The 27,930-nt window shown below is 44.3% G+C and overlaps 1 long non-coding RNA gene across 3 annotated transcripts; it reads left to right on the forward strand.

Annotated features, from left to right (window-relative positions):
* The first annotated feature begins 223 nt into the window (after nucleotides 1–223).
* On the forward strand, nucleotides 224–27,413 carry LOC115569355 (uncharacterized). 3 transcript variants are annotated; one of them, XR_003981537.1, is made up of 5 exons: nucleotides 224–428; nucleotides 624–788; nucleotides 10,671–10,741; nucleotides 20,855–20,960; nucleotides 27,260–27,413. It is a non-coding gene; the product is annotated as an uncharacterized LOC115569355 (long non-coding RNA). The 3 variants fall into 3 exon arrangements; XR_003981536.1 differs by lacking the exon at nucleotides 224–428 and having other exon boundaries at nucleotides 440–788; nucleotides 20,823–20,960; XR_003981535.1 differs by lacking the exon at nucleotides 224–428 and having other exon boundaries at nucleotides 440–788.
* Nucleotides 27,414–27,930: the final 517 nt, after the last annotated feature.

Raw genomic sequence — 27,930 nt, forward strand, 5'->3', positions numbered from 1 at the left:
AGCCACCCTCTTCACATGGCCCAGGCTCTGTCAGAGCTGATCAAAAGACATTTCTTCACATCTCCAGACGCCAGGGAAAAAAGGAGAAGAAAAGAGGGAGAGAAGAAAAGAGCCAGAAGGGGGCATACTGCTCTCTCTTTACTCTGGTCTTTTGGTGAATGAGGACTTTTCACAATGCCCTCTCCCTTTTTCTTTATTTTTTCATTCTTTCATTGGCAAAAAAAAAAAAAAAAAAAAAGAAAAGAAAGAAAGAAAGAAAAAAAAAAAACAGTATTTCCCATCGCGTTTCGCCAAATTGTTTTTGCCATATCAAAAACAATTCTCCTCAGGTGAAGAATGCGCCTGCAGAATTACAACCATTCCACGGGGGAGAAAGAGGTCTTCACAAATCTGACTGGCTTCCAGGCAGCCAAGACCCCCTCGAAGTGGTAATGAAAAGTGTAACTTTAGCCTCCCAGCTGTACGTCTCAATCCATAATCCTTCCCCAAAAACCTCACCGTAGAGCCGCCTACCACTCCCATGGCGTTCCCAGCCTGTGCCGGGCTGGGCCTGCACTGATTTATGTGGCAGTCCCGTGTCATACTCTCAACCTGAAAGGGATTTGCTCTCTTATATTTACCAGGGTGGTCAGGGCAGCTCTCTGGAAACACAGAAAGCCCAGTCTCCGGGCCTCGCTCCCAGCCAGTCTTTTCTACCCCTCCGTGCCAATAACGTGGACATTTTGGACCTTACCAGAATCAACCGAGGCTCCAGAGTTTCCATAGTGGTGTGTTTCAGCAGTGCAGAGGTGAGTGTCTGTGTGGGCATGTGTGTGTGTGTGTGTGTGTGTGTGTGTGTAGAGCTGACAACATACAGAAGCTTAGTCAGAACCTGGTACGTATTAGCGTTTGCAGTGTTCAGGGCCGATGGCTCGGCCTGTGGAGTGACAGTGGGCCCATAAACCTCTGAAGTGAAGGGGACAGTCAGCACCTCAGCGCTGCGTTTATTCCCCCTGATCTTTGTGTGTTTGTGTGACCACTTTGATAAACACGCTGGTATTTGAAGAGAGTTCGTGCGGGGATGAAAATGGACCGTCTTCCTTCGCAAACACGACTTAGGCGGTCATTTCTGTTCCGGGGCTCAGAAAAAGTGTTTCGCAGTGCTCTCGAATCAACTTCTGCTCGATTAAAAATGGATCGATTTCCAGAGAATTATTCTGCCCCGAGTTGGAAAAAGGAAGACGCTAATTGGTAGAGCTATAACTTATTGATGACGTGTGTGTAAATCAGGGCTTTTTCAAAGAGGTTGAAGGACATTAAGAGAGAGCAGTCTATCAGCAGGTCTGTCCATCACAGTTCGTGTCTCTGTGCTGCAGCCGACTTTGGGTGGAAGAAAAGTACAGATTGTGCTACTTACCAATACAGTGTGACTAAGGATCCAGCGAGAGGGTTGAGAGCTGTGTTGGTTGTGGATGGCGCTGGTGGTCCACTCTGCCACTGTGCATCCACCGCCGTCAAGTAAACAAGCCAAGGTGACCTCTGGATCGCCGGGTTTACACATCCTGTGGTTGGTTGTCTATGTAATGTGGCGGTGGGAGCAGCGGGTGGTTGACGCAGACTCGAAGGAAGGGATCAGCACGTCCTATTCTATGTGTGTGTGTGTTGTGTGCGTGCGTGCGTGCGTGCGTGCGTGCGTGCGTGCGTGCACACGTAATGCGTGCATGACTGTGTCCCGTATGCATGTGCATTTGTGTAACAGCTATGCGGTTGATGCTACAGATCGTCTGCAGCCTTCTGAGCAGGAAATGAAAGCTTTACTGTTCTGAACACGCACGATTTAAGTCACTTCTTCCACCGTACGTCCTGATTACAAAAAAGCACAAATTAAAAGATGTCAGTCCTGCAAAAACACCTCGGAGATCTCGTCGTGAATTTCAAATAAATGCGGCATGACCTGAGAAAGACATTTGGACCAATGCAAATGCAGACAAAATGGCTGCTGTTGCTAAGCTAACTGGGGGTAGGAAGAAGATGGAGCTGAATGCTGTTTGAAAAAGCTGCATGCTCATTTCGCAGCAACCAAAGCGCAAAAACACACACAGACAATCGCAGAATTTCTCACATCTCGTCCGGGTCGCTCGAGCCGCTAAATCTTCACTTTTTGCTTATTTTTTAAAATTCTCCAAGTGCATTTTGTTTCGGATGTGCCGCATTTGCTGTGTTGCGTTGCTCTCAAAGGTGTCCTGACATCACACCTTCAGACTGACTTTTTTTAAAAAGAAAAGTGTGTGATTTGGTTTTATTAGCATCAGCTTGTGTGGAACTCGTGCAACTTCCGCACAACATTTAAGAGCAGAGGTTGTAGCAGATTTCAGCGTCAGAATCAGTGCGAACGTAAATAATTTCAGCCCCGAATCGTGAGTTACGAGTTATATGAGTAAAATGTGACAGCTTCATATGAAAGTCTGTTTGAATCGTTTGCAGTTGAAAGCCCTCATAGTAGGACACAAGGAAAGCCTTCACATTTTTTTGCTTTTTTTTTTTTTTTTTCTCTCCCTATGTGTTAACTTTGGGAAACCATGTGAGAGATAGATAAGACTGATAACTTTCCCTCCAAGTATACTTTCCCCACTGATCTCAGATTTTGAAAGTTTAGATGAGGTGAATATATTCAGCTTTTCTTTTTTTTTTTTTTTTACAGTATTCCCCATAATGTTTAAAGTTTCTTTGACAGTTTCTTCGGGCGTAAAGAAAAAGAAAACAAAAGGAAAGAAAAGAAAAGAAAAGAAATCAAGAGAAAAAGGTTTTAGAAAATAGTAGATACTAAAGTTATTATTTTGCACATAATATTATAAATATTATAAATGATAATATAAATAAAATCTGAACAATACTTTCAGAAAAAAAGCACATGTGTATTGTTTGCACTTTCAGCACAGTTGACCTCCTGATGTAAATAGAAGCACAGAAGGTTGCTGAAGAACTGAATATATGTGTTGTGAGGATGTGTGAGTGTCCTGATGAGTAGGAGGGACTCTGCTGACGGTTCAATGTCCTCCCAACATGAGCACCACGAAAAACAGATGGTGGCCTTTCATTCTGCAAACTGAGAGAGAAAGTTTCACATTTCCGTCTAAGAGCAAACAACTGATTTGACTCACAGTTTTCTGATCAAAAAACCCTGCTTCTTATTTATCGTCGCATATTATTAGATTATGATGAGAGCCTCGCGGTCCCCTTGAAGAAAAACAAAAAAGACTTGCAGTAAAAAAAGAATCTTCTGCCGGTTAGATACCACCTTGAAATAGAGAGCTAATGAATTTCATTGTCTTTTGATGCGGCACACAAAGTTCCAGCAAATGTAGAAACAATTAAAAACAAAAAGAATTACAAAGAAAACTTACAAACAGATGGCTCCTCCAACAAAACAGCTAAACGAACACAAAGTCTGGCATAATCACTTTTTTCCGATTGTTCCCTCAGATTCCAATTTCTATCTGACATAAGCTGGAAAACTTGAACAATTATCGCGTAACTTTCTTTTTCTCCATCTGCTGGAATTAGAATAAGAAACTTTTACTGTTATTTTACAGCTGCTTCTCGTCAGTGTGAGTGTAATTGGATCAAAATCAAGTTCATGCAAATATGACAAAATACAGGTTTTTTTTATTTCACTACATCTTCACTGGCAGTTCGATTTGTACAATTTAATTTAAATTTAGCGATGTTTTTGATTTTTACGGACATATTTTTTTTTTAACGAGCCCTGTTTCTTAACCTATATATCAATATTGTTTCTTTTTTACTTTATTAATGTATTTTTAAAATGAGAGTAAAAATAACTCACACTTTATTATCACAAAATAGTCTCGCATTTTAAATCCACTTCTAATTATTGAATAAAAATAGTCTTCAATATTGTTAATTCACAAGTTAATTTTTTTGACAGCAATTACAAATAAAATCTGATCAAAACCAAACACGCCGCAACTTTCTGGAATTAAATAACAGCATCAAATGAATTGCCATGTGTCCGCTTAAATTTCACCTTTATTTTAAAATCGATGTTTTTTTTCTCACGTTTCGGAAAAATTAAAAGTTCAACATCGTACAACATTTCGCTCATTCGCGTAAAACAAGCTGTCGTCTTATTTTGGTGTTTTCGTTGATAAATAAACACCCTCAATTTTAACGCTTTGAAAATGATTATTCATCTTTAGTAAAAGTTCAGATTCAGTAAATGGGAAAAATAGAAAAAAATAGGAAAGAGAGGACAATGATGATGATGATGATGATGATGATGATAATGAAGATGATGATGGTGATGATGATGACTGAGAGCATTGTGGCTGAGAGGACACAGTGTGCATTGAAAGGAGGGGGAGGCCTTTGCTTATATCACAGAGGGCCCCCAGTTTTTCATTTAGTCGAGTTAAATTGATTCACCTGAAGGTTCTGGTCACGTATTTCTTTAAAAGCACCTCAAATGAGGCCCGACCATAATTTTAGTGTACAAAAGGGACGTGTCAGAGTCACACCATTGAGGAGAAATAAATAGGCAGTGGGTTTTTGTGGATGTTCTTCAAAGGCGCTCCAATTTCACACCGTCAAATTAAAGCACCCTTATATTTTAGTTCCATGTGTGTTCTTCCTGCTGTTTGGTCTCCAGGCTTTTTTTTTTTTAAATATTATTTATTTTTTCAACCTAATAATTTCAGGCAATCTGAGGTTTGATATTTTGGAGTTAAATGAATCAGAATGATATTTTTTTTATATTTTTTTCAAATTAAATAAATAATTTCACCGTTTTCCTGTATGACATTTAAATACTGTACATCATTTTAACCTACATTCTCACTCGAGTATTGACGGATTGACGCCTCCTCATAACATATCCACTCAACTTTGTCATATCTGGGCTACATCTGGCGTCACCTCTGGCGTCTATCAGCGCCCTGTTTTGACTGCTGATGTATATTTTGGTTATCCATGTTGTTGAGTTACCTGCGCTGCCACCGTGACACATCACATCACGACACTTGTCTGAGCTGAACGCTGCCACGCGTCACTTTTTTTTTTTTTTTTGGTTGTTGTTCTGGGAGTATCTGCTGCATGTCACTCAGTGTTTGCACAGGTGACACACATGATGTGTGACCCGTAGCACATGCGATGCAGACATTTGAGGGACTCTGACAAGCAAGTTTTGAGAGAGGAGCAAGTGCGACTGACAAAGTGAGGAGAGTTCGGTAGCCCTTTTGGCCCGGCTCCTGTTTACCGTAAATCACCTTGGTGCTAGACCTCTGCTGCAAAAGTGATGAAAATTGAATTGTAAAAGCAGTGAAACAAAATGGCAAAAAAAAAAAAAGCGATAATAAGATTGGGGGAAAATTCAGGAATAGCAAACAACATTTGGTTATTTCAGAGTTTAGATTTGTGCGGGACACTTGAGTGGGACAATCTTCTTTTCAGTAAAAAAAAAAAAAAAAAAATAGGTCAGAATTATATAACCAGAAAGAGTTGACTGCCAGCGTCCTGCAGCTTGTTTATGGTGACATCTCATTGCTTAGTCGGCAGGGTCCTACCAGTGTGCATCTTTATTAGTTTCTATGCACTGCTGGCGTGGGCACCCCGGCAGCAGCAGTGACAGCCCTTATCCCTCCTCTGTGCCCCACCTCATACTAAGCCCTGGATTTGAAGGACAGGCAGCTCAGGACAGAACAAGTGCGGCAAAGCGGAGCGCGAGCAAAGCTTTAGAGCGAAAGGCCACGTTCCACTGTACCATTCTTGGACAACAAGCAAGACACACTTCTCTGCTTAAAAAAAAGACATGACACAGTTGATGCTTCATCTATCAGACAGATGGGTTTATCCAACGACAAAAAAAAACAAAAAAAAAACGGTAAAGGCCAAACAGTAGGACTGGATCCTGTTAAGCAACATCAATGCAATTTCAGGACGTTTATATGAAAGAATAATGAATAATAAAAGATTCAGACGCATAGCGAGACAGATCGCTGCTATTACCTTTAAATCTGTCGGCTGAATCCTCACTCCAAAGAGGAAAAGTTTCCTCCTGTGGAGCACCAGGAGGTGCTGTAAAGCAGTTAGCCTTTGATAGCACAAAAACCAGCAAAAACAAACATGGCTGATGAGGAGGGGCTGGGCTGACAGTAACATATACAGGCGCAGAGAGCTAATGCAACATTTATCGTCGGAGGAGCTTTACAAGCCCGGAGAGTATTGACATTATTTAAAAAGATGCCCCCCCCCGCCCTGCCTTCCCCCCTCTTCCCCTGCATGCATGCCTTCTTACCTGAGGCTGGGAGAGGAGGCGCACACCTGCCACGACCTCAGCTGAAAGAAAATCAAAGTCATGGAAAAGCTGCAGTGCTGTGGTTAGCACGGTGGCTAGGAATGCTAAGCACCCCACAATGCTACACTGTGCAGCTTTGTCTATTTTCCAGGGAAGCAGGCGTGCAAACACTCACCACCTGTGCTGCTGAATGTCACAACTTTTTGCACTTCTTTCACTTGAAGCGTCGGCCGGTTACCTGTATCTGTAATTTTCAAGCATTTTAGACGTTTCACCAAAGGGCCTAAAGCGAGGTTACGTTCCAAATCTGCATTTATTACCAACATATCACTGGATCTGCACCGGCTCGATCACAGGTGGATCTCTGCTTAGGAGGAGTGGATTGATTGACATCAGTAAAACTGTGTTAAAGGCTTGTTTCATCGAGTTGCAGATTAGGCCCAGGCGGAAAAAGTGATAAACTAAAAGACGAAGCGAGGCGACCTGGTCCTCCCTCAGTCCTCGTCTGAAGTGCTAAACCTCACCCTGACTTTATAACGCCGAGGCTTGTGAGTCACAACTGTGAAGATATAATGTTGTTTGAACCCAATCTGTCACCAAATGGAGCGAAAAAGAAAACCCTGCTTGCCAAGTGCACAAGTCTGACATCACCACTCATGAGATACACACTCACACAGACACACACACACACACACACACACAACACACACACTCACACACACTACACACACACTCACACACACACACACACCTCCCTATCTCCATGTCATTACACCAGCAAAATCGCCAATTAATAAAAAGTGAATTCATGCAGTTGTCATTAACACGCCGGCTATCAAAGGTCAGCGTAGACATTAAGCAGCGAGTGACAGAAGTATCAACACTATCATGTGACTTATTATGACGCGCTTATGTGAAATAATTAGTCCCCATCACTGCCAGGTCATTTCAGTTGGTAATGAGAAAAAAAAAAAAAAACAAAACGAAAAAAAAAAACCTGAAAACATTTTCTCGCCGCGATAACATACAGTAATGAATAATTTCTCAAGCGACGAAACGTCGCGGCGTCCCTCGTGGGTCTTAAGTTGTTGCCTCGGCGCTTGACCTACTTTTTTTTAAACAAACCAGAAATGTCGCTAATTTTGACAGCTCACTTCACGAGAAAAACCCAACCCTTAGCAAGTCTGCCACCTTGGTGACAGACAGGGAACACTGGCATGTTGGTGCCCTGATGGCGCCCAGGTGGTGCTCATGGTGCTGAAAAGAAAAAAAAAAAAAAAGAAAAAAAAAAAATACGCATGCTGCCACATGCCCAGACTGGATGGACGGACACTCAAGCCAAAAAAGTTAGTTTTTGCTAACTGTTTCCGACCCCGCATGTACATATTGACAGTGGTAGACGAGGTTATCAGATCCTTTAAGAAGCAAAGCTGTAGAAAGACGTTGTTATCTATTTAATTTTTTGTCAAATTTGTATTCAGGAGCAGCGTTTTAACAGTGTACCTGCACATTCAGAACTATGTTTACCTGCCAGGTAGTTAAATCTAGAGCCGTAACAACAGCAGACTAATCGACTGGCCAATCAGAACAACATTTCTCTTTATTGACGCATCTGGTCGGAGCAAAACGCTGCTTCCAGCTACACTTATTTCCTGTTTTTCACCAAATTTGAATGTGAAAACTTTTTTTTTTTTTGGACTGTTTGTTGATGACATATTAAAAAAGCCAATATATGGACGTCACTTCAAGGTCTGGCAAGTTGTGATGGATGTTTTTTTAATACTTTCTTCCGATTCATAGACTAAACTATTTATCTGTTAATTGAGGAAAAAATCAACAGATTAATACATCCATCGTTTTATAAACTGACAGTAACATGGAGAGGAACTAGCAGCTGTAGTTGTAGTAAAGACGTGCGGTATTTTCCTCTGAGATGTCGTGTAGTAAAACAAAATGTAGCATAAAATGAAAATACTCCATCGAATTGCCTCATAATGATACTTAAGCTCTGCACTAATGTCTCCTGTATGTGTGTGGCACATCGAGGCACTGCGATACCGACCATTTATTGAATTAAAGTGCAGCATCACAAGTATCCCTGCTGATAAATTTCACATCATTGTTCGTGCTGTTATCACCGTGTTGATGCAGCACGTTCATCACGAGGACGTTCGCAGATCACCTGAAACCAGACGTCCTAGCTAACGTGACACACTTGGGAAGGTGTGTGTGTGGATATTTTCTAAAACACGAACCTCCTGTTCATTATTCTGCAACACAGAAGAGTTCGCCACAATTTGGAGGCATTGTTACCGCTTTGTGCCCGTGCGGAAGCATTTCAGGGGAGCTTATGATATTATGTAACCGAAACTATTCAGCGACGGTGATCCCTCAAACCTGCTCGGTTGGTCTGACTTTGTCTTTCTGAAGGTCAATGGATTCGGTTGAATTACTTTGCGTCAGTTTGTTTAAATCAGCAGGTCTGCGGTATAATAGAAAGGGACTAACCTAAGTACACTCGGGATATATCGTTCGGGCGCATGAATTCAAATTGCTGAGGGGAGCGGTATTTGCAACCTCAGGCCACTTTGAGAACCCAAATCAACATGGCTGCCGGGCTTTGAGAGAATAATAATAATCTAAAAAGAAAAAAAAAAAAATTATATATTGCCAAAATGAAACTGGCAAAGAATGCAGGGTGTGCACGTGGCAGTGGGCTGCTCTATAAAGACATCTGCTGATTACTCAGTTTGGGGAGGCCTGGTAGAGAAGGAGCCTGGCAGTGAAACGTGTAAAGAGATTGAGACCACACGACGACTGCTGAAAGAACACGGCGCTCAGACCCTCACAGCCAGTCACTCGGAGCATGAAGCCATAAAGACGTGAAGTGGAAAGTTGTCTCCTCTCTATTTTACACAACAAGAGAACCTGGGCTGCCACGGGTGGCAGAATAATATCAGGCCCCCGGAATCCAGTCAAGGGCTTTCTCATTTTGTTCAGGCCCACGACTCGGCAGGCACACAAAATATCCAACATGGGCCGGATTGAATTTTTTCACCGCTATTGTGAAGTGTTAGCAGACACCGGCAAAAAAAAAAAAAAAAAAAAAAAAATCCTCTTTTTTTGATGGTGATGGGGATGGTGCGGTTTGGAACACGCTCTCTGCATACATCAGATGTGTTCACCTCCCCCAACATGGCTGCAAATTGGTGTCTGTCCCGGCTGACGCTGACATGCCTGTAGACAGGTCTGCCTACATGCACCCCTGCGTGGTGTTTTGCTAGGCGCTCTGCGTGGCAGGTGGAGACAGACACTGGCTTCAGGTGCCCCCCCCCCCCCAATGTGCTGCAGCGTGGCTCCCCGGGGGAGCCGTGCTGCAGATGTCTTTTCTAGACGTGGCAGCAGGGGCCACAACGCAGCACCTTCCACCGAGACAGGGGCCAGATCTCCGGACTTAGACAACGCCCACCGCCGTCTGCCACGCTCCTTTTTAGATCCAATGTTGAGTCAGCAACCGCAACTGCCACCTATGTGATACCGCTCGTCAACCCTGGCACGCCATTACGCATCCGAGTTCACTGTGGAGTCAGTAAACAGGGAAACGTTTGGCTCCGAAAAGTGCTGAAAAATGAAAAATACAAAGGGCGGTGCAAATGTTTAAAATGTCAGATCGTAGCTTATGGAATCCAGGATTAAATGCTTACAAAACATTCTTCTATAATGTGAAGTCCACATGTTTATCTGGTAAATTATCGCTGCGGGTGCATTTGAGGAAAGGCTTCATGAGAGGTTTTGTTTGGATATGTTCCTCTGGTTAGTTACACGCAGGCTCTGCAGCTGACATACAGACTCAGAGAAGAAACAGACGGACCGGTGAGAGTCAACTATCTGTTCTTTTATCTTTGTTCTTTTTATCACATGTCTATAAATATTGGCTGGAACAACCCTTTCCTCAGTGGGCTTCAGGTACTTCTGTTCAGCGAGAGGGCTCATTACGATGGAGCTCGGTGTTATTTTGAGAGAGCTTTTTAATTTGTAACTGGGCAAATGTAAGTATTTTTTTTTTTTCCCTCGTCTTTTCTTTTTTTTTTTTTTTTTTTGTATCCGAAGATAACCAGATAAAAACTGTGTTATCGGCTCTTAATTGAAGCTTATCGCTAAATTATGCAGAACTTAAGCGCGGTCCGTACCGAGGCGAGGTGTTTATATTGAGCTCATGTTTCATCAGGACTTCTGAGGGCATCTGGTTCTACCTCAGCCGAGCCATATGTGTCCCTCTGATCGTGTTTAGCCAATGCGTCCTGCGTGTGTTTTCCCTAAGCCTCCTCTCTCCTCCTGACCTCTCACCCGGGCTCTCTCTCTTTGCTTTGTTGTGCAGGTCAGAGTCCGTGCACCCCGCGCCCACACAGCCGCATGACCACGTTTTGGTATGCAGATACGCAGACACAGGTAAGGCCGGTCCAGGTGCACCCCACGGTGGTGCTGACCCGTTCCGAATCACCCTGCAGCTCTCGGGTCAGGCCTCGGGCCCAGCAGGCTCCCAGCGCAGGTCACAGAGGGCCTCCACATCCCAGAGATGAGACTCCAGACTGGCATGAGGAGGAGTGTTTGATGTGGCCCCGAGCCGGGCTGTGTTACCGTGTTACTATGCCTTTAATTAGCTCCAGCAGCTGCCACTTCCTGGTTGACAGGCCCTGGCAAACTCCACTGTCTCTGTAATCTCTTACAGGTGACTGTCAGTTGCATGTCAGCTCGTTGTACAAGTGACAGGCTGTGTGTTCCTCTGTAAGTCAGGTCTTAGAGCTTTGGAAAGTAACACTGATGTTACCAAGCTAATTAACTGTGAAGTGACTGTAGACAAGATTCAAATGAGGAAAGAAAAAAAAAACAAAAAAAAAACAAACAGCTCGCAGTGCTATAATGACCACAGCATGTATCCAAATATGTTATGCAAATATGTCTCCGAGCGCCAATCCTCTGCCCATTGTTTTTTTTTTACAAGTTGCGTGTCTGTTTCCGGAGGATGCAATCACGATAAAGAGACAGCAAAGTTCTCCTGGTGACAGTAAAAGTGCCACTCCGCATTCTTTATCTGGATTTCCAGCTTGCACAAAGACATCTTAACCGCTGGAAATTGCCCTCTGAGGACTGACAGCGAGAAATTGATCTCAGATTAGACGAGCGCACCTCGTTGCCTGCTCCCCTTTGTCACTCCCAAGTTGGTGGATCTTTCCTTAAAACTGCACCAGAGATGAGAAAAGGGAGACTTCACAGCTGGCTATGGCATACTAATACCCTGGACTCATTAAATTAATGGGGGCCAGATTCCCCTTACTGAATGTGCACTGATGCCCTTTGAGTTTGCCGGGGCTAGAGGGTGTGCAGCACTTTGAAAGCCCTGACCGGCATATTGAACGTGTTTTAATAGAACTCTTTTGAGACTCTTGGTAGGATGCACGCTAACTCTTCGCCTTTAAGTTCCCGCACCTCTCCGTGTGATCTTGTCAGATAGCCACTCTATCCTCGGATTCAGGCCTGGAGAGGGGGGAGGGGACCGTGCACGTTAAATGAGGCCAGAGGTGTCCACATCTCAGCAGAGGCCATTCTTTCCTGGAGATGTGAATCTTTGAGACGTGGTGCGCTGCGAGCTTTGATGTGGAAAGGTGCTCGGCGCGGGACTGAAACAGGAGGCTTTGCAGGCCGACGTTCAGCGGGATCCCCCTTCAGGGAGGAGAGTCTGGCCTCTCGCTTGGACAGCCGTCCACACAAGTGTTGATTTAAATGATGTATTCTGCGATTCACCTGGCACTAGAAAATAGATTTGGTCCCACGTATGGCCATTATGACTGTCGTCGCCCATTTAATGTGAAGACACCGCTGCGAATCCCTCCATAATACAGGCAAGCCGCGGGAATTGCGGAGGATCCAGCAAGGAGGTGGTTTCAAAGGAAGCAGTGGCAGGATTTCAAGGTATAAAGAGCACAAAAAGAGATATTGTTTTTAATGACAATAAATTGAATAACTCCCAATATAATGGGAGGAACGGAATATTAATAAATGCCTTTTTGCATATTTGCCCAACAGCAAAAAGATGAATTGATAAGAAAAGAAAGAGGGTGGATTTGCATGACAAAAAAAAAGGAAAAAAAAGTCCCTTTAGAGCACTGATGCGTCACCCTGATGGTTTAAAGAACCCCAAAGTACCAGATGTGAAGATAGGGAGACTTCCTCCTCAATGAAATTAAGACGTGACGCCATGAAGCTGTATGGCTCTCAGTGCTTCTTTATGTCGATATTGTTGTTTTTAGGGGAACAGCGAGACGAAAAAACACGCACACCTCTCTCTGCCCCGAGCCTGAAGGGACGTTGTGATATAATGATAATCTTCCCTTCAGTTCTGCTCTGTCATCTCGCCCATAAGCTCTCGAAACGCCACGAAACAGAGAAAACGCCGCTGACAATGACGAGATTATACGCAGCCAGGAATGAGGCTTGCAGGACTGAAAATACCCTTTAAGACGGAGGTAAATAAGACAAGTGGCTGTCGTCTGCCGTGGGATGCTGACAGGGAGACGGCGGCGACAATGAGGCTCGGGCTGCTGAGCGCGGTGAATAAACAGAAATCCGGTCGAGCTAAAAATGGCTGACTCAGGTGCACAGCAGAGGAAGCATCTCCCTCTCTCTCTCCCTCTCTCTCTCTCCTCTCTCTGCCTCTCCACCTTAGCCTTTGCGTGCGACAAAACAGCGCCATATACCTCTTTCAGAAATCCGTGTCGGGCAATCATTGGATTTTCATAGCTAGCTTTGACAGTAATGATTTCACGAAGCCTTTGATTTTAGCTCGATCACCATGGCTGCAACATCGGCGGGTACCGCTCCTCATTAGCGATTCCATAAGCAGCGAGCAATGCACCGCTGTAGCGCCTGATACTTACATGCCTCCCACTCTAAAGTGTGCTGGTAATTTATTCTCTCCCCGGTGCTCATCATCCTGATGCAACTCACACAGTGACAAGAATCCATCGCTGTGGTACCTGGCAACAAAGTGGGAGGACGGGCAGAGGGAGGGGAGTTTGCTGGTGGTGGTGGTGGTGGTGGGGGATCACATATTTTTGTGATCGCAATCAGAAGGGAGAGGACGGTTATTAGGCAGGTTTCGAACATTCAGAACAAGCACCAGAACATCCCGGGAGCAAAACGAGTGCGAGGAGGTTAAAACAATTCGGCGGCTAAGATCCGATCTGATAGGGGAAAAAAAAAAAACATCCTCTCCTGCCAAAGGTTTTTTTCTCAGAGTATGGCTTAAGCACTTCAAAGTTAAGTACTATATAGAGAGTATGATTCATTTGGCAGCTCATATTGTCCAGCTTCAAAAACCTAAAGCTAGCCAGAGACACACTGTGGGCTGTTTTCAGCTTCAGAGAAGAGAAAGAATTTGGCTTGAGCTTAGGCCGCCCATCCCCATCCAGAGATGGGCTCTTTTTCATCTTATCGTAGTCTTAGCGCATTGGTGTGGTGACTATGTGCTTCACAGGTGGGAGTCTGCCTCTGTCAAATAAGCCAGTTCACTAAGGACGGGATTTGCCGCTGTTATTTTTCTATTAGGGAAGAATTATGCTAAGCCTTTAGAGGCCATCTTTGTGTTGCTATGGCAGCCCATATTTCCTACCGGGTTGAGACCTTGAATGACTACAGTGCAAAGCCAAGTAGCCCCAAAACCCTTTGAGGATTAGAACCCGGGTCTCATAGTTATGCAAAACACCTCTGATATGATTGAACCTTGAATAGTTGAATGACAAAGTTTATTGAGATTGCCTCTCTTTTCATCTGATTATTGTCATTTGATTATTCCCAATCACTTGGCATGGCTTCAAACGCAGCTTTTTTCAAATGGCCATTGTTTAGGACAACACTGAGGGGAGCACGGCCCCCCAAAACCTTCATATCTTTGACCATTATATCAGCGAAAACAAAATAAGGCACGATTCATGGTGGTAGAAATGGCGTACAAAGGCATTCACGCCACACAGGAATACAGTAGAAGCATTACTGCTGTGGGCCGGGCTGCAGCCAGTGGCTCTTTAAGTTTCACCTGTTGATTTCACTGCACAATCTTTTTACATTTTTATGAAAAATTCCCATTTCAAGCTCATATAAACCAAAGCATCATCTAAAAAACGTTTGTTTTGTCCGACAGATAGGATGTTTGATTTTGAATTATACAAGCAAGGGGGGTGACGGGATATCGCGATATTCACGATACAGGTGATATCGTGAAAAAATTGATATCATGTGAATACTACACATTGATATCGTCTTAATAATCCAGAGATGTTCAGCTTTATGCATCTTTTGTTAGTAACTGAGTAGTTGATGGTAATTGTTCTTTTCGTACACGTTTTTAGTGGTTATGGTTACTCGTGCTCATAATTTGACAAGTAAAGAGACAAAATCACAGGGAACTAAGTTTTAAGTAATTTCTCTAGATATCGCGATAATATCATTATCGTGTGAGAATCTGTTATCGTGACAGCTCGACTATGAACGAAGACAAGCAGAAAATACTCAAATATACCAGCGGATGTTTGGTGTTTGTGCCGCCTTGGACAACACTCGATAATCAGTCTCGTCAATACGTTTTCTGTCTAACGACGACTCGATTAACTCGGCAAAATCGTCGATGACGAGCATGACTCTGCAATCTTTTTGGAGCGTCTCCCACCACAGACGTCTGGAGCTCCGGGTGTGATGTGTGCTTCACAGCTGCTTGGGAATTTCCCTTCCTATAGCTCCCACAATGCCTTTCAGCGCGCCCAACTGAAGTTTCCCGCGTTTGCTGTAACCATCAAACGCATTTTTTTCCTGGTCATGAAAGCAATTTCACAAATCTCAGGTCAAATTTCATGTGCAGCCAAATCAATAGGAATACTTTTTCCTCTTTAGATTCCGTCCTAATGCTCCCAACTGTTTCAGACCAGCCATCAAAGCCTCGACTCTATTCGGAGACATGTATAGACAGCTACTCAAAGCTGACACCGAGATGAGGCTTTGAAAGCGCGAGATTGACACTATTGTGGTCACAAAGCACAACAGGAAACTACTTTGAAGGGGAGAGTGCTTTGAGTATCGGATTTCACTTTCGAAATATAGTGGCCGAAGACGAGCTGGAAGTATTAGACGTGTTGAATTGGCGTACATTAAACAACAAGTCGAGACATGTGCACCAGAGGCCACATCCGCGCCTGTAGAGCAAACAGGAACATGGGAAGGTCAAAACTGCCCGAGTTTTTTTTCAAACCGCACGTAAATATGACGATCATTTTTTTTTTTTTTTCCTGTTTTATCTGGATTTTTCTACACACTTCTCTCCTGCTTCAGTATCTTGGGATGTGATGCCGGCTTGTGCTGCAAAAATAAAAAATAAAAAGTTGACAATATATCCAAGTGAACAGTACTTTTTCTTTTTTTTTCACTTCACAAACTAAAGTGCCGCTATCAGAGCCACGTCTCGCTGGCAGTTTGGGAATTGATCAGTCTCAATCCCAAGCTGCATCCTTGTCAACTGGCAGGTCTGCTGAAGATGACACATTTTACTGACAGTGCCTTGTCAATGACTGTGCTTGAGTGAAATCCCCCAGCCATGTTTGCTCGCCGCCAAAGTGATATCTATCAACTTATTTTTGACAAATTCGTCACACCCATCTCTCAATCTAATTGGTCTTTGAAGCCCCCCCTGTAAGACAAAGACTGCTAATCTTAGTGTGCGCGTTTGAACAGCGCTTGCCACCGAATGCTTCTCAAGTCTTTTTGAGCGCCCTCGTGCTCGGCGAAGTTTGAAAAACATGACAGTCACATTTTAGGTGCTCTGATGTCACACAGTCTTTCTGGCTTAAAAGTTCACTCAATATGAGGTTTGGTCTGCTTTGATGTGGGGTCTCTAGTGATGCGATTTTAGCATGCTATCTGCCTCTGCTGTTCTCTGTCACCCACTCCTGCAAAGACTGACATGGGAGCTGCCAGAGCTGAGACTCAGCCTTTTTATTCCCGGTGACTACAAATTAAAGATATGGGATGGGATGGGACGGGGGGGGGAAGGTAAATTCAGGCGGCACCATGACAAGCAGAATGTACAAACTTCTGCCATGGCATTCACTCCTGGCACTCTAGAATTTAGATTTCTGATGCCATCCATCATCTCAACGTATTTATTGTTATTAGAATGATAAAAAAAAAAGTTATTTTCAATGAATGCTGAGCGCCCGATTGCGTGCACAAGGCATGCAAAACAAAGATATCAAGCATCTGAATTACATCCCATGACACTTGTACATGAACGAGCTCACCTGGCTGCTCTGGGACGTTTATTTATAACAAGAGAAGTTTATTTACAGCCATAATGATAATTTTAAAAAAAAAAACTCCAAGATTCCCAACACAACAACTAAGAATTCCTTTTCCCTTCCCTCATTATGCAACAACAGCCCCCCTATTTGAATCTCAGATTGTTGGGAAGTTTGCTTGTTCTTGTTCTGCGATGGTGGGGTGGTGGTGGGGGAGGGTGGAGGGGATAAAGATCTTCGTAATCTTGTTTTATGCTCCTGACGGTGAGAGGAGATCCTCCGCCCCCCTGCGACGCGCCGCTCACCTGAAGAAGCGAACCGGAGCTCCACAGGACTCCTCGCGCTGCTCACATCTCCGTGTCCTGACAATTGGGGTTTTAGGGAGGATTAAAGCAGAATATTTCAATTTAGCGCCGGAATTCACCTGACTGTGCCAAAGTAATTACCTTACCCCTGCTGAAAGAAAGAGAGAGAAAGAAAAAAAAAATGCAATTACGGAAACAGTAAAAAAAAAACAAAAAAAAAAAAAAACAGAAAAACACACACCTACAGACGAGAACACACAAAGAGCTCTAAGACGTCTAAACAGGAAATCTAGGAGTGTTAATGAAAGCAATTTAAAAATCGTCGCAGCAGCCGGGACTCTTAATTTATCGCCTAAATAGTGAATGAGCTGAAAAGACATAAAAATAAGACAAAGCTCCATTCAGAGGCTTCTGCTGTTGGAAGAGAAATAAATTAATTTAGGAACGTTTGGCAGCAGATATTTCACTCGTTTTACTTAGTTTAGTTTTAGTTGTTTTTAGGGGGGAGGTGCGTTCAAGGAAAACAAAAAAGAATCCGAAACGGAAACATCTGTCTTGAATATGTATTTATAATTATCAGGATGTGAATACATGTCATTAAATAACGGTGTAATCACGGGACAGTGAGGAAAAAAAAGAAAAGAAAACAATGCTTTTTTTTTTCTAGCAGAGCCGTGTATTTAGTCTGTCGTGTTTTTGTAAGAAATCCGCTAAAACAGACGCAGAAACGTGCAGAATAATTGCGGGCAGAAGCGTTTTTATCAACAGGGTTTCTCTTCAGACTGGCTGTAAAATGTAGGGTCACGTTTTTTGTTTTCCTGGTGATGCATTTGAAGACCTGCTGGAAAAAATAATTCAACCAGTTTCGCCGTCACTTGAATCTGTGTTGCACACACGAAAAACCAGTAATTTCACCTCACGTGCGTCAAATAACGTGATCCTGTCGGTCAGTTCCTGTTTTGTTCGTCTGCGTGATGCGTTCAGGTGCTTCATCAATAGCTGTGTGTTTGAAGCTGTTGTCTTTTTTTAGAAGAGGGCCTGAACAAGAGGCAGTAAGTGTGTAGTTGTGTCTATTCGTTAGTCGTTTGTTGTTGATGTAAGTGTGTGTGTATGTCTGAGGGAGAGTCGTACACACATATTTGTGAATTTCCAACAATTTCTAGTAGAATTTGATTTATTTTATCCCGGGAAGCCTTTTTTTCTTCCGCTTCTTTGAATTAAACAGGTGAAAACAGGCAGTAGGTGAAAGATGCTGGTTGTGCCTCTTTTTGAAAATAAATCACGCCTGTGTTGTCTGTGCTCTGGTTTTCGCTTCACATTGTGCCAGAGTTGATTCACTTTGCCTTTCAGAGAGAGAAAGCGAGAATGCGCAGCGCTGTCCGGTCTGAAACGCATTGGAAGACGAGGCAGAGGCCCTCTGTGGGTATATCCCATGTAAACAGGGCCCTGTGCATTGTGTAAATTAGGTGGATTAGCCCCTGCTTTTGTTGGACATGGTGTGTACACATGGACACTGATTCAGCTCTCCTTAAAGCCAGTTTGGCCCTCAGAAAACTTTAAGGAAGTCTTACAGCTCCCGAACCTTCAGCCTGGAGATGATCTAAAGGAGCAGGAGGAGGAGGAAGAAGAGGAGGAGGAGAGTCCTTCTTCATTCAGCGTCGTGTTGGTCCAGCTTTTTGTTTCGGGGCGAAATGCAAGAAAACGCAGCTTCTTCTTCTTCCTCTTCTTCTTCTTTTTTTTTTTTAAAGAGAAGAATAGAAAAAAACAACAAAAGAAACATCCTGTTGCTTTTCTCCAAGTCTCCATATGAAAACTCAGGAAATTGTTTAATAACCTCCCGAACCACAGACCTTTTGAGTATCGAGTCAGGGGAAAAATTAAAAAAAAAAAAAGATTTACGCACGCCAGAACAAAAAACGATTTGAGTGACGTGAAATTTTGTCAGGAAATATGGCAAACACCCTCACACAGACACACACACACGCACACATGCACACACACGCACGCTTTCTTGCCACACACTGCATCCCGGCCCACCCGCCGCGTGTGCACGTGTGCGCGCATGCTGTACTTGGAGGTGTAAATATAAACATTTGCACATATTTCTTAATAATTTCAGCATTTGGACCAATTAAGGCGGATAATTTTAACGGCTGCTTTATTAGCTGCGTCTAATTAAAACGTCCCCTGAAAGGATCTTTTTTTTTTTTTTTTTTTTGTATCTTTATATCAATTATCCGTCATGGATGCGTCCAACTCGTTTTTTTAAATTTATTTTTAAAGGAAGCGCGCGTCTCTCGGTCACCTGTCGCTCATCCGCCAGGTGCTTGTGAGAAGGATTTTTATTTTTGATATTTACTCACACTCTAAATTTATGTTCGGTGCTAAAACAGAGAGAAAGAAAACAGCCCCAGCTTCTCTTTCTCTGTGAATCCTTTTCTTTTAGTCGCTTTCCGTGGAAGCGCAACAGATGCCAGAGAAGACAAAGAGGAAACTTTATTTAATCGGACTTTTAATGTCGAACAGGCCCAAAATCTAACTGCGTGACCCTTTTTTATCATTCTAAAATTTAAGCTGCTTGGAAAATAGTTTTAATTTAATTGTATTTCAGCGAGGGGATGAGTAACCAGTGTGGGGGCCGTGAGGAGGCCTGTGGGCCCGACGCACTCCGGGGGGAATGTTTCCAGCTTTGTCCGTCCACCTGTAGCATCCGGCCTGCTGCTGCCTCCGCTCACACGTACAGACGGAAACTTTCCCCTTATATTTAATAGTCATTTGTTGAAGCTACCTCACCTCTGTCAGGTGTTTCGTTCGAGTATTCTTATTATTTGGATAATAACTTTGCTGATTATATATTTCAAGGCGTCTAATTCAGAATAAGAAAAAACATGAAGGCAGCAAAAAGTGTATTCAAACGCTCAGTTTTTATATTAATACCCGTCATAAAGCTTTAGTTATACACGTATTTACAGCTTTATCTTCGTGCCATTATTACGCACAGTGAAAATCAATTACCATCTCCTCATCCAAAGTGTGAGCGTCATAACTCGATTTACAGGAAATCTCCTTTTTCTTCAGTGGCACGTAATTGTCACAAAGAGGATTCAGATCAGTATTAGATTGTGTTGATGTTGTTGATATTGTGGCGTAATTAATGGTGTATGTGTGTGTATGAGTGCGTGTGTGTGTGTTATCTCCTGTAAACTCGCGCTGACAGACTTTGATTCTGCCTGATGGAGAAAATGTGTTTTTGTGTGGAAGCGGATTAGGATTGGAGAGAAGAGCTTCAACATTTGGTGGTGACCTTTTTGAAAAGGGGAGCATTTCAACTTATATTTCATTCAATGCATTGTTTGTTCTTTGTTTGCTGAAAGTTAATTGTTAATTGAGTTATTATTCTTAATAAAGTTTCACACTAATGTTTCTCTTTTTCATGGAGGAACAGGTTTTACAATTCAAACAAAAACAAAAGTCAAACAAAAAATATCTATTTTCGGAGACCCTCTGTAGTTTTCCCAGTTAAATGTACAGGCGTTAAAGAGTTTTTTGTTTTTTTTCATTTATTTTTTTCTCTTGTGAAAACTGATTTCATATGTGCACAGATGGCTTTTCAAAGTAAATCTGCCTCATGTCTTTCCATGTGTTGGAAACATTTTTATTTTACAGCCCTCTCTGGTCCTCAGAGATATACATACTGCTCTCCAACACCCAGGAAAAAAAATCAAAGTATTTTTTTTTTTAAAAAGAGCAAAAAAAAAAAACCCAAGACAAAACAAAGCCAAAAAAAGAAGAAAATTGCATCTTTTGTAGGCCTAAATACTGTTTTCTTACTGTGAAAAGTAACATTTCAAAGTGGGAAAATATTTTTTGTTTTCATGCCATCAGTGCCCGGCTGAGATCTCCACCTCTGTCAACAGATGTGAACAGATGTGGCGAGCAGAAGGAGCCAGGAAAAGAAAAGAAAAAAGCCAAAGTTGCCACAAAAGACTCGTCCTCGTGCCTTCCCTCCTTCTAGAAGCCGCGGTAAGAGAAGTATGATGAGGAGTGTGTCAGATGCCATGTAGGAGTGAGCTGTTGAACTATACAGGGAAGAGCTTTACGTCCAACAGATGACAGGGGACGATGACTCACATGTGTCTGTACGTCTGATAAATGAGTTTGAGTATTTATCAAACCATTTTCCTGCCTCCACATCTTAATGAACTTGTTATTTAAAGGCAGGGTCACTGAATTCGTTAGTGTGCTGAGTCGTTGTGTTTTTTACGCGTCTCGTTTTGCAGCGTACAGTATGTCTTGTGGAGTTAATTGTGCCTAATTGTGTGTGTCCTGGAATGTGTGCGCGCACCATAGTTGTCTTTTTGTCTGTAGCCTCCGTGTGCCCGTGTGCCAACGCAAGTGTGTGCCCATATGTGGGTGTATGAGTGCTCCCCTGTTACTCTGTGTCTGCGTGTGTGCCCATGTGTGTTGTACGCAGCCTATTAGTGGAGTTTAACCCCTGTGTTCAGGGAGTCACATCCCCTCAACACACCAGTCTCCATTCTTACTGCAGCACGTTAACATTTTACTCTCCTCCCTCCCCACCCACCCCCTTCACTTTTGTCCTAAGAGGGCAATTAAGGAAACAAACGTTTTCCCTAAGATAAGCTGGCTGCCAGCTTTGCATACTAATGCAATGCCAAGTGGTTACAAATAGTGAGTGCTCTAATTACCGGCACTGTTTTCAATCAGAAATTGCTCAATTTCCCAGGATGAGGTCTCATGGCTGGAGAAAAAAAGCACAACCTGACAGAGGCAAGAGACAATCATCTCTATGTGGAGTGTGGCTGATTTTGCCTCCCTATGCGTGCGTGTGTGTGTGTGTGTTCCCACATGTGTGCACACGTGTTGGTGCAAATAAGCTCATCTGCTTGTGTGTGTGTGTGTGTGTGTGTGTGTGCGTGTGTGTGGACCCCGGCACAGCCCTCTCTATCACCGCTGCCCTTGACAAGTCAAGAAATGGATCCTGTCAGCCGCTGCAGCATTTAGCACCACAATTATCCCTCCTTTCACAGCCCGGCTGCATTAATGTAAACCACACCAGGCAGTAGTTGCCACTCATTGATGAGCACGATGTGGTGCACCATCTCTGGGTGAGCAATTTGGCGCAATTGTGTTGCTGTGTGATCATCAGTGCAAATCAGGGCCTTGCTCATTTATTAAGCAATTTCTGCTGGAGAAAATTAGAAGGAAGGCTCTTTTTGATTTGGCAGCAGATCTTAATATCTCTCAAAAAGCAACAATAATGCATAATGTGGCTGACATCAAACAAAAAGAAGGGACATTCGGGTGAGTTTTTGCTCCGCGTCAACCCATCAGGGAGGGGTCTACTATTCTGAGAGGAGCGGCCACATCGTCATGTGGCCGCGGGAGCAGGGGGGCGGCACAGACCAAAGTGACAAGGACTCGCTCCCTGGGTCTGAGAATGAGTCGCTCCATAGGATGCGCACGCAGGACCCATCCGTTGGCCTTAGCTGACCTTTAGCTCTGACAGTGGCTAATGGAGGGCTGGCCCTCGATCAATGCACCGAGAGACTGGGCTCCCCATCCCTGCCCTTTCACCGGGCCAGGAAGGGAGGGGCGCTGCCAGAAGCCACGCCACGGAGCCATCGACCCTGCCACTTTCCCATCCTGTGGGTGACAGCTGCAGTGCCAATGAGCCTGGGGACGCCACGCTGCCCTGCCACGTAGGAAGGACAGCCAGCAACTCTATCTCTGTGGTGGTCGGAGAGAAAGTCACTGATGATCCGCTTGTGAATGTCAGATTCATGTAAACAAGCCCAGAAAAACACTTCTAGTGTTGATGATAGCGCGGCCTGAATACCTGCACAGCAAGACGACACTTGATCATAGTTGCCAGATGTGTTATTATGTGGCGGGTGAATTATGTTCTGTTTTCATCTTAAAACGTTTTCTTATTTATTAATTTATTTGTTTCTTTCTTTATTTCTTTGTTTGTTTGTTTGGTTGTTTGTTGCCACCCTCGCCTCAACCTGCTCATGCTGCTGTTTGGCAAAAGATACACAAGTATTCACAGCTGTACCTTCGGACAGGACAGCAGCTTCGCTCCTCAGGTACAGCCGTGAACTCATCCTCCACGTTCCACCATGAAAAGATCATTTTTTTGTGATTTGATTATTTATTCATTTGTTCATATAGTTTTTCTCTTTATGTGAACATATGGAACTACAACTGTGGTTTCCTTACACAGTCTTGAATCCAAAGCTGAGACGGTCAGAGCTCTTCCATTGCGATTTTAACGAGATGTAAAAATGCACAGTGCTGGTTAAGGTTGGTGTTGAACCTACACAGTATCGTGTAAACATAACAAAAGTCGTCATGCTTCGACAGCTTTGTTTATGAAGGCAGGTTGCACGTAACTGCTTTAAACTAAGGCAACACTGTAACTTTTAAAGCAGTTCTGGAAAAAGTTGACGTTTGGGTCCAAAAGCCAACGACCCAATTTGGAATTAGATTTCGCTTTGGTGTTTGACAATCTGGGCATTAGAGAGTGGCGTACCCCGCCACGCGCCCAGCGTTGGCTTGGATCGACTCCATTCCCCTGTGACGCTGCAAAGGATAAGCGATTACAGATGACGGGTGGATGGATGGAAAGAGACTCAACAATCGACTTGAGTTCTGCAGAAAGTTAGATAACATTGCTTTAAACTGAACACAGATGGACCTCCCGTGACCTTCTGTCAGTAAAAAGTTGCACCAATAAAGCCCGACTCCTGCACAACCCTTGTCCAATGTTAGAAGTTGCGTTTGCATTTTTTTTTTAGCCTTCTTTGCATTCACTGTGCACTTAAAATGCTACCGTGGGGAATACGCCTCCTCGTGCAGCACCATGTCTGTAAGATGTGCCTGATGTTGTTCTTGGCGGATAACCCAGATGGTGCACCACTGTATACCTTTTATCAGAGCAGCCTTTTGTCAATACGCAATGCTTGCATAAAAAAAACAACAAAAAAAACCAAACACAGGCAGCAATATTTACTGTGCATTTTAATTGCACGCGCTCCGGTTCAAAAAACATTTAGAGACATTCAAAAACAACAGCAGATAAAACATTACTTCCATATGGGGAGAGAGAGGAGAGGACATCCAAGAGGTTTAGCACAGATTGTTCTTTTTATTATCATTAACAGTAATGTGATTCTGAAGCCCCCTGTGACCTCCTCACAGCAGCACCTCATCTCAGAAGTCATTCATTAGAACAACCAGAAGGCAGGCGGAGAGACAGCGCGAAAGAGACATGGGGAGAGAGCGAAGTGTAAAATAAATTAGACTGTTCTTATGAGCCAGATGAACCTTGATGAACCAGTTTGAGAAGGGGAAAAAGGAAAACGCGTGCCTCGGAAATTCAAAGGAAATCTAATGGCGCGGCGTTTGGGAGATGAAGATGTCACACGAAGCTCCGTGATCCAGTTGTCGGTGCCGCTATGTGTGTAATCACTGCTACACTTACTGTCCACTTTGGATTGTAGGGCCCACGGGGAGTCTCGGAATATGGGTGTGTTTGGACTGAGATTGGGCTGTTTGAGACCACGGGTCTGATGCTGGCTGTGGTGAAACTAATCAAAAAGCTTCTTATGTCTTCTCCCTCTGATATAAATGGATTGTACAGTCTTTCCCCTCCCCATGATTTGTCCCAGTGTTTACTAAATAAGATTTCTTACAGTGGAGGGAGAGTAAAAGGCCACCTCTCTCAATTAAGCCGCTCCGTGAGAGCAGTCGAGGCGGCGTGTCTCCGTATCTGCTCGCCCCGCTGCCGCTTCTTATCTCACCGGGCCTGTAAAGGTCTGAACGACCCACCTCTATACGCGCTATAATGTGCGAAAGTATACGCACGCGAGGATGAAATGGAAGGAATGCGATGCCAAGCGGTCAGAGGCTCATGTTGGGCCAGGGCGGCAGAGGAGAAGCAGGAGATGGGGTGGCGTGGGGGCTCGGAGGGGAGGCGGTGGTGGCGGCAACGGTGGTGGTGGTGGCGGTGGTGGTGGTGGGGAGCCGTGTGGATCCTTGGAGTGGTGTGACAGACTCCCCAGCCTCCTGGTAGGATTTGTTGGAATGTGAGAGAGGAGGATTTTAGCACCAGGCGAGCCACGCCAGAGTGCTGCAGACTTCATGCCATCTGTCTCAGCCTCCATCCTCTCTTTGCCAAACTCGTCAGACCTTTATTTCCTCTCCCTCTATCTCCTTCTCATCCCTGTTCACAAGAGTAGCGGACATACTGAGATCTGCTAATGTATTGGAGGGGGGGGGGGGGGCAAAAAAAAAAAATGGCTGGGCTTAATAAGCAGATTCAGAGAATTTGCGATTGATTAATATGTATTCTTGGAGCTAATTGTCCAACAGCCCTCGTGGAGATAAAATGTGTGTTCGATAGCCCTGCCATTTGTTACTTGACCAACGGGGAAGGAGAGATAGAGATTTTTCATACCATAGCAAATCTGTTGATCAGTTAATAATGAAACATGTTTCAAGTGGGAGCCAGGAAGTTCACTTAATTTAATGCATCATTATAAACAAGCTATTACCTTTATTAACTTTTGTGTCGTGCTGTATGCCGCTACGAATAAATGTCCGATTAAAAAATATGAATGGATAATAATCTGCGTCGAGGTGGCTCTTCTGTCCCTGAACTGAGAACAAACTGATGGAAATCAAAATCACAGATTAAAGTCCACTTGACATCTATCAGAACCATGTAAAATGTGATTTGTAACCTAACTATTAAAGGACCAGATCACCTCCGTATAAGCAGCGATGTGTATCTTAGGCCGTGATTGAATCAAAAAAACGGATTTTCACATCAAATGCGCGTGTGATTGTGCGGCGTCTGAATGGGTCTGATCCCTCACCCTCTCTCCCCGTGTGGGCGACTGGGGAGGAGGCTGAAGGAGATCACAGGGAGGAGCTGAGCCGGCTCCATGTCCTTAACCTGTTCTCGGGAAGGGCAACCGAGGGTGGAGGGAATGGAAAAGGAAATGTACCCTTTGTCCGAAATAGAACACCAGGTGGCAGGAAGTGGGCAGGAGGCCTTTGAAGCTGACCCCCGGACTCTGCGCTGAGATGGCCTCGACGATCGATCGGGGCCAAAGATGGCAGGGAGCGGAGCCAGGTGCCCCCTGAGAGCCTGCAGACCGAGCAGACCTATTAGGGGCGAGGAGGAGGAGAGCGCTCCCATCGTATCGCTGTTCAGACAGCCGGAGTCAACTGGCTGCATCCTAACAAGCAGGCGGACACTGACAACAGTCTGCTGCACAACAAGCTCAACAGGCTTCATATGGAAACTTTAGGGAAGGGCTTCCACTGCAGAATGCTGTCAGATCTGTGTGTAAAACCTGGCAAGGCGCTGATTCACTGGTGTGAGTGTGCAAACATGCTGCGTGACAAATCAAACACACGCAGGTCAACGGAGAGCATGTGGAGACGCGGCCGCAGTGAGCACATCAAATCAACGGCAATGAGTTCGTTTAGTGTATCAATGTATTTATTTCTTTTACAGGAGACAAACCAAACATTGCTTTTTACTGACTAGGGGGGGGGGGGGGGAACTGCTGCAGAAGCTGTGGGCTGAAATTATAATACGGCAGCACATATCGAGATCCAATTACGCCACCTAACAGAAAGAAATATCAAACAGGAACACAAACAAAAGGAGAACACAAAAGCTGGAAAATCAAATCAGCAGATGTTTTTATGCGCACGCATGTACACACACACGCGCGCACGCACACATATGAATGCGGGCAGCTGCTAAGTGATCCAGTAAATTGCCAACATTGCTTTGAAATTGTCGGAAAAAGAAACTATCAGCAAATACTGAACGGCCCATTGTGTGCTCTGGGATACCTTTTTCCCGCAACGCTAATGAAAAATATCCCGTGATGAGGCTGAAATAATGATGGAAATCAGTGAGAAGTCTGACTCTCCTCAGTAGGTTTTAACATGAATCAGGCATCCCATTCACAGGGAACGTGCTAGGTGACAAATCCGCTCCAGCGTTTGTGTTTTTGGCCAGCTTTTTTTGGAGGAGGTGAGTGCTATCGGTGTCTCCAGGCCCCATCCCTCTGTATCTCTGAGATGTTTACTGCATGCAACATGCGAGCAAACACACATGTGCACACACGTTTAAATGCGCAAACAGAAACTCTAATCCTGACCCCCCACCCCTCCTCTCTCTCTCCCTCCCTCCCTCCCTCCCTCTCTCTCATCTCTCTCTCTCTCTCTCTCTCTATCCCTCTCCCTGCTTCCCTCCCCGGGCGTGGAAATGAAAGCTGGGCACTTGGAGAGGATGGTTGGAAGAAATGAAGACGTGTCTGATTTCCAGAGCAGCCAATGATGGTGCAGCGCCCCGCTCTCCCTGCCCTCCGATAGGTCTTTGTCGCTCTCTTCATCTCGAGGCCCGTGTCAGTCCCCCTAATCCCCCCCCCCCCCCCCCCCCCCCCCCACCACCACCACCAACCTCCCGAACGCGAGCTGGCCAATCCCGAGACGAGGCTCAGGGGCTGGGGAGGGATGAAGGAGCCGAGGCATGGAAGGAGTGAGGGATGTAGTTCAGGAGGAGAGAAAAGGAGCACCAGAAGCTGATGTTGGTGTGAGAAGGAGCCAATGTGTTATTATTAATAAAGCATTAAAAAAAAAAGTGAGCACATCAAAGCATACAGGGGCTATGCTATCATACATGAAAGTAATGCACTATGGCTTAATGTTTCCTAAGGCGTGTTATGGTGACGCTGCTTTGATTTGAAATGCATTGTGTGGAAAATGGATTTACAGGAGTGGGGAGAGAAAGCCTGGTGTGGGCGCAGACCATAATTTAAAACCTGACCTCATAGGCTCTTCAAAGTCTCCTTGAGTGTGGATATTTAGGATTTAGGTACAGTATGTGTGAGATCCCGAACCACAGCGGCAGGGGGAAAAAAAAAACACATAAATACATACATAC

The sequence above is a fragment of the Sparus aurata genome, chromosome 18, assembly GCF_900880675.1.
Source record: "Sparus aurata chromosome 18, fSpaAur1.1, whole genome shotgun sequence".
Classification (NCBI taxonomy): Eukaryota; Metazoa; Chordata; class Actinopteri; order Spariformes; family Sparidae; genus Sparus; species Sparus aurata.